Source organism: Triticum aestivum, chromosome 6D (genome assembly GCF_018294505.1).
Source record: "Triticum aestivum cultivar Chinese Spring chromosome 6D, IWGSC CS RefSeq v2.1, whole genome shotgun sequence".
NCBI lineage: Eukaryota > Viridiplantae > Streptophyta > Magnoliopsida > Poales > Poaceae > Triticum > Triticum aestivum.
The window spans coordinates 76157399-76165521 of record NC_057811.1 but is presented as its reverse complement, the minus strand read 5'-3'; positions in this window follow the sequence as shown (position 1 = coordinate 76165521).

Here is an 8123-nt window from a genome sequence, read left to right as displayed (position 1 = left end):
GGCGTTGCTACTGCCCACGGGCACGGCGGCCTCATTCGCGACGTCTGCGCAGCGGCCCGGAGCACCATGACTGCCTCATCCGCGGCGGCTTGGAGCAGTACGGCGGCCGGTGCGTGAGCACAGCAGCTCAGACGGGTGGGAGGCGGCGGACTCCGGCGAGCAGCAAGAAAAAGGGGAGGAACAGAGGGGTTCTAAATAGGATCCACGGCGAGGCGGATGCGCGCCAGATGCGATAGGTGCTGGCCTCATCTCGTGGCCGCATGAAGCCTGCAGCGGTGGCCGCCGGCGTGGTCGCCGGAGTGGCGCGGGGGGTCGGCCAGCTCGGGCTCTCCCGATCCGATGGGATCGAGGTAGGGGGCTCTGCCGGGCATGTCCACATGGGGTCTGATTGCTTTTTTAGATCTACTCGGGTCTGTGTGTTATTTTTTTTCCAAGTCAACTCCTTACAGTCCGGTCCCATCTATCAGAAAGTGATTAAATGGGCTAAATCCCTTGATCAGTGCATTTTGCAAAAAAAAATACTAGAAACACAGTGGCTTTTGTAAAAAATTAGGGACTAGGTGGTTTTCTGCAAACCTAGCCCCAAATGTGATGGTTTGCTTTTAACTCGTCTTGCACCACCCCTTGGCTCTTGACCCTCTCACCTTCGACCTTGATCGAATGGCTGACATGTACGACATTAGATCCGTTGAATACCAGCTCCCCCCAAACCTGAACACATGCTCCAACCGGCACGACAAGAACATCTCGGTCCAACGGAAGAACAATGGAGTGACAAAATTCGCTATCGGAACATCCCTGTGTCAGAGAATCTCGGGTGACAGAGACGTCTACCGGCTCATCGGCGTCACTGCTGAACAGCGCGCACCCCACGCTAAATGTGTCGATGCGCGCGTTAATGTGGCCATGGACCTTGGCGCTCATAGCGGCCTCACGGGGTAGACGCAGTGTGACTCGTACGCTGGCCTGCACGGCCGAGGGACGGACGATGTCGATCAGCCCCAGCGGTGCCCTGGTGCAGGAACCGGCTGGTGTTGGAGGCCCAGCATCGCCAGGTGCCGTGGGCGGCGGCTGCTGACGAAGTGCTTGGTGGATAAACACCGGCAGCCTCAGGGAACAAACGCGATCAATCAGCCCAGAGTAACGAGTCCTCCACGATGCTCTTCCCAGCGACGTCGGCAATGGACCCTCGGCGGTCCCCGGCGCCATCCCTCCCACGCTCGCGGCTACAAAGGCTGTTGGCAGGTAAACCCTGGAGTAGATGCGGGCTTATGGTCAAGGCGCCGGATGACGCGCCATTCGAGTCCGGTTTGGCATCCGCCTCTTTTCCTTCTTCCGATTGTCTCTGTTGTAGTATTTCCTTGTTCCGATTGCAGGCTCTAACAAGTGCAGTTGCTACACGCATCAGGAAAAAAAACTACTACTAATATCAGATTCAAATTCAATACTTGCAAACACGAAATTGCCCCCAATTATTCTAGGGAAAAGATTCAGTTCAGCCGGTCCATCGCTCGCGCGTGTCCGCCCAATAAATAACCGTTGGATCAAAAGTTGTCATAAGATGCTCAAAAGTTGCACGTCAGCATGTAGTACCATCTAGAAATATCTCACAGGACAAGCAGCCTTATCCATTTATCATCACTTCGTCCCCAGTCTCAATCCTCACGAGGAAAAACTTCTACAACATTATTCTTGCAGCAAAACTCCTTCCACCACAACGACACCATTGTTGCAAAAAGCGAAGATGAAAAAAAATCTACAATTCAACTTGTCATCCCAAACCTCAACCCCCGTGATGAAAAATTTCTGCAACATCGTTTTTGTTGCAAAAGTCCTTCCGCAACAATACCCATGTTGTAAAAAACTGACAGAAAAAAATTTCTAGAGCAGAACCTTTGTTTTCAAATGTTTTTGCAACAAGACGTCTATTGCAAAAGGGTTTTGCAACATCACCTTTGTTGCAATTGTGAAAACAACGATGGCCCGAAGATCTAATGACTATCGAGGCGGCGGATCTGGCCGACACGTAGCATGCCCCATTTTTTTCAAGTTCATACCGAGTTTAAGGGTCCGCAGGGTGGCAGATTGCAAGCGAGCCACACAAGCATGCCTGCCATTGTTTAATCATCATGTCGTATACCTTGTTTGCTCTCTTAGTCAGCTCTTTCAAATACTTCCTCGGTTTCTAAATATAAGTCTTTTTAAGATTCCAATAAGGAACTACATACAGAGCAAGATGAGTAAATGTACACTCTAAAATATGTCTGTATATATACATCGTATGTAGTTTGTATTGAAATATCTAAGAAGACTTATATTTAGAAACAGAGGGAGTAACTCATATATTCACGATGACACATTTTCTGCCCACCTCTCAAAAACAAAATTAGCATACGATGGGGTACACCAATCAGTTGGAAAATTCAAGATAGAAACAACTGCCGCTGGACATAAAACTTTACTCAGATGAGCTCCAGGAAGAAGGAAATTTTAGTTGCTATTGGTTAGCAACTCTGCATCAAATACAGGCATCATAATGTTCAGACAACCTGAACCAAGGTCAAATATGCGATCAGCCAAATATAGATACAAGGGATCTAAGTTATCATATAGAGTTTGGGGCAAAACCCAGGTTCCTCTATTTTATGATAATCCATTGTTCTGCCGGTTTTTTCATCAATGATAGCAAACAGGTGTTTTTACATGCGACTATCAATATCACAGTAAACTTGAGGCCTTTATAGCAAACCAAGGGAGTACTTAAAGGCAAAAACTGAACCAAATGAGAGTTGTCCATTGGGGCTAAATTTTATGTTTTGACCCTTTTCTAAAACTTGATCGAGATATGACCCTACCTTGTAAAAATTTGGGGATCTGGCCCTTTTGCTACCGCCAGGGTTCATGGCGGTAGGGGATAGTAGGGTATAACAACCTACCGCCAAGGTCCCTGGCGGCAGGGTTGCACACCCTACCGAAAATTTTACCTAAGTATAAAACACTGTGCATACTTACACCTACCGCCGGGCACCTTGGCGGTAGGATTGTACAGCCTACCGCCAGCCTTGTTTGGCGGTAGGGGTGTTTCCTACCGCGAAGGTCTCTGGCGGTAGGCTGTTACACCCTACCGCCATGGACCTTGGCGGTAGCAAAAGGGTCAGATCCCGAAATTTTTACAAACTGAGTCAGATCTCGATCAAGCTTCAGAAAAGGGTCAAAACACGAAAGTTGATGTCCATTGGTGACATGCATTCTCGAACCTGTGGTGTATAGAGAGCATCAGTCCCTGACTCTCCGGCCAAAATCCAGGAGTCCTTATGGGAAGAGTAAACTCAACCGGAAATCAATGTCAATTAAGTAACACATTAACTTCTCATTTTGTCAAGCTAATGTACCTGAAAGAATAGGAAGATTGGGTTAAAATGTACACATCAAAAGACATTTGCTAATCATGGGCAATTACTTAGTGTAATTTGATGCAACAGGACACCTTCACTTAAAATACAAAACTGAAGCACCAATCTGAATTATCATTTAGCTTACTAATCTTTTAAAACATGAGATTCTTAGTTATTAGAGCAGCTTAATCATTAAGTCAATGTGCCAGTTAAAATAACACATGGAACAGTATAAGCATTTTTGGAGCTACAATCACAAAATCCGAGATAATGCAAAAAGGGTTCTCACAAGCATGGAAATGAGAGAGTTTTCGAAAATACCAAACAGAGACTGAGCTCCATGAAGGCCTTTATTTGAAAACTTCAAAATTCAAACTTTTCACTTTCAAAGAATTCTGAAAATAAATACACATATTCCTAGATACATAATGTACATGTGTGCAAATTTTTAGGTCGAAATACATTAAAACATGAGCTACACAAAAAAGACAAATCTAAGGATTTTTAGCATATGTACTGTTCATCTTTGAAGTCCATGATTTTGTTTTTATTTTGTGCAGCTCACAATTCAAGGTATTTCATCCTGAAATTTTTGACACATACATTTTACATCCTTGCATACATGTGTATTTTTGTCAGAATTTTTTGAAACCAAAATTTATGAATTTTGAATTTTTCAAAATAAAGGGCTCCATGGAGCTTGGTCTCCAAAATGCCCTACTCGAGAGTTTTTTTTACTTAGCACTTCTAAGTATACAAGTTACCCTATTTTCGACAGAACAGAGAAAAATAACATTGTTTTCAAGAATTATGCTCTACCTGATGGAAATCCATCCTCCTGCCCTTTTTATAGCACAACAAGGGAGGATGTAAGGGCAAAAACTGGACAAAATGAGAGTTGTCTTTTGTTGATATCTATTTTCAAACCTGTGATCTCTATAGAGCATCAATTGCCAGGCAACATCCAGGAATCCTTATGGCAACAAACTCAACTCAATTGGGAATTAACGATTAACAAAGGAACAGTGGAAACCTTTTCTCAAGCTAATATAAATCTGCCAGAACAAAATATTGGGTACAAATGTACACACCAAAAGATATTTTGTAATAATGAACAACTTCTTAGTGTACGTTGATGCCAACATGCAACCTTTACCTAAGAATAAACTGAAGCACCAATCAGAATTATCATTTAGCTATTAATTAGAAGATCAGTTTAACCATCAAGCCAATGTGCCAATTAAATACTCCCTCCATTCCATAATTCTTATCATGGTTTAAGTTCAAATTTGAACTAAAACCATGACAAGGATTATGGAAAGGAGGTAGTAACACATAAGACAGTATAAACATTTTGCTGCAACAGTAATTGATGCCAGATACATAAGTTGCACCCTGGAAACTGCAATAACCCATCCAGTATGATGTCCTGCTCTTCTTTCTATCTTCCCGTCCAAGCAGCAATGTTGAATTGAATAGGCTAAAGCATGTTAGAAAAGCTGAATTAACACATCTCCTATCACAGAGCAAAGCATGGCCTGACCGTTCCAAAACAAGATTCTAGGCAATACATTAGTATCTATTTCAAAAGAGGAAGCACATTCCAAACACACACTACTACAGTCATTGAGCTTGGCTCGAATTAAAACGAATAAACAACAATCTGACGCAGCACAAATAGCAGAACAGAGCAGATATATAACCATGTGATTCACTTCTTTGTACACAGTAGGAACTTAGCTTTCCATACCTCCTATGCATGTACAGTATGAAGTTGGCCAGTTTTAAATACCTGAGATCTGGAACAAACATCATGGTGTTTCTCCTTAATTCCAAATACTTGAATGATTTCATTTCACACTTGTACTTGCAGCAATATCAGAGGTACATCCATTAGCACGGATACAACAATTTCACAATTACTTGGACTTAACACAGATTTTTAATTAATTTACTAAATGCAGAGAAACTAAACATCGATGATGTTCTGGCCACCTTAAGCGGAAGACACACCAACATTGTCAGAGCAACTTCAGGTCAAATATAGATGACCATATTACAACTAAAAGCACCCTACTACATACCACGAGTCTATTTTCAAGTTGTAACACAACATTAATCGGCACCATCCCCGACCCTCAGCACATCAGCCTGGCCTCCAGCATCCGCATCATCATCGTCACGACCATCTATGTGCCCTTCAGCTTGCAGCGCCACCTGCTCAATACCTGCACAATATCTCAAATTATACACAGCCAAAACATAGATATTCAGAAGATCATTAACTGAATAAGAACAAACGACGGGCCATTATATTGGGCAACACCCGGCAAATCGCTTAGAAGAAAACAGATGAAGAAGCTAGCAGAATAGATGTGATAAAATACAAGGGCTTAAAACAAACGACACACACGATACATGGAAAATCAACCTTCAGGACTACTTTTTCCCATGGTCCAGTTAGTTATATTGACCTCGTACACTCACTTTTGTTTGTTTACAATCGTAATTTGCAGCGCAAGAGTAAATACATAGCAACACAAAAGTACTCAATCATTTAGAAATGAATAATAGAACTTAAAAGTCATAAAAAAGAAATGGCAAGCCAAGAGGGGAAACGCACTAGCCACTAGGGGCTGGTGCGCCCCCATATGGGTCGAACCAAGAGGAGAAGGAAAGAGGGGAAGGGAGAAGGAAAGGGGGGATTCGGCCTCCCCCTTCCTTCTCTCCCCCTCCTCTTTCCTTCCTCCTCCGACACTTATGGCAGGGGGGCGGCTAGGGAGGAACCCAAGTAGGATTCGGTCCTACTTGGGGCGCCTCCTAGCCTCTTCTCTCCCCCTCCCACCTATATATATGTGGGGGGGCACCCCTAGCACACCCCAGACAATTACCTAGCCGTGTGCGGCGCCTCCCTTCACCGGTCATATTTTCGTTGTGCTTAGGCGAAGCCCTGCGGAGATCACTTCACCATCACCGTCACCACGCCGTCGTGCTGACGGAACTTATCTACTACCTCGACGTCTTGCTGGATCAAGAACGCGAGGGACGTCACCGAGCTGAACGTGTGGAGAACTCGGAGGTGTCGTATGTTCGGTACTCGATCGGTGGATCGCGAAGAAATTTCGACTACATCAACCGCGTTGTGAAATGCTTCCGCTTACGGTCTACGAGGGTACGTAGACACACTCTCCCCCTTGTTGCTATGCATCTCCATGGATAGATCATTGGGTGTGGATAGAATTTTTTTTGTTTTCAATGCAACGATTCCCAACAGTCCCAGACTAGAAACATCCCATTCAAATGTGGTCTTGTATATGCTGTTGAAGCAAGGTAAGACATATGACATTTCATGTTCCGTTTCCTGAAATTTCTATGTCTTCTGCAACATGGTGCTATGTAGTTACATGCTCTCCTGAGCATCGGTTCCACGACACTTTGTTATCCTAAAGTTTTATGGAGAGGATATTGCTCATTTAGATGGCCTTATTGTTGTTATTTCAAATTTTTCTAGGAGAGAACGAGTGCCCCTTCAATATGTTACATACACTGACCTAGTAACAGAGCTTAGTGAGGGCCAATGGGGGCAATGCCCCCCCCCCCCCCCGCACACATTTTTTATTTACACAAACATATAACATTTAACATTATTTGGGCTAAATTTAACATAATACACTAGATTAGCCCCTCAACTCTGTTTAAGACTAATGTAGCCCCCTCTCAAATCACGTTAAAGCCCCGTCATTGCATGACTACATGGCTCCTTCGAAAATCAAAGTATAGATGTTGCTCACCTCAAACTTCCCTAGTTCAATTTCTTGACATAGTGCCTTCAACAGATATCTCCTCATCAACATTTGAGTTTAGTATGACCACCTTGATGAATGGGAACAACATATTTAGATTCCAGTGGCTTAGTTGATTTTGCAGTCCACAATCCAGTTCATCATGTTGACTATACAGCTGAGGAGGCGCATACCACCCATGTTGATCAATCGTCAATAGTGCATGCAGGACATACCAACAAGACAAAATTTTAGTTGTATTCTAACAAATACATAAAGAAGATTTTCGTGAGAAAGCTGCTAGGGAAGATTTTCCTACCTTCTTGTCAGTGCAGTGGCGAAGCTTCATCGTGATTTGACAAGGGGCTAAGTGAGTCTTAAACAGAGTTGAGGGGGCTAATCATGTGTATTATGTTAAATTTGGCCCAAATGATGTTAAACATTATATGTATATGTAAAGAAATATTTGGGGGGGGGGGGCATGGCCCCCTTTGCCCCTCCCTAAGCTCCACCACTATAGTCATGGCTCACATTGGATTAATATTTTTGGATCCTCTTATAACACCATATATATATACCTTTTCCGCAACCTACCCTAAAATGGTTAATGGGGTAGAAGTTTACCCACGATTCCACAGGAATACTATTGTAAAAACAGTTCTGCGAATGATAAAACAAACTTCACATTGATATTGGACCTTTGGTGAATATTGTAATACAACACTCTATTTTTTTCATGTCTAAACTTATCATAATCTGGGTCTCACTAGTAGAAAAAGAGGCTTCCATACGCCCCCATTAGTCCCCAAAATAATCGAACCGCGACAAAAGGGGTCTTTAGTCGCGGTTCGGGAGGAGAACCGCGACCAACTATCTGGGCCCAGCGCGCTCGGTCGACAGCTGGCGGACGGGAGGGGCTTTAGTCCCGGTTGGCCTGGCCAACCGC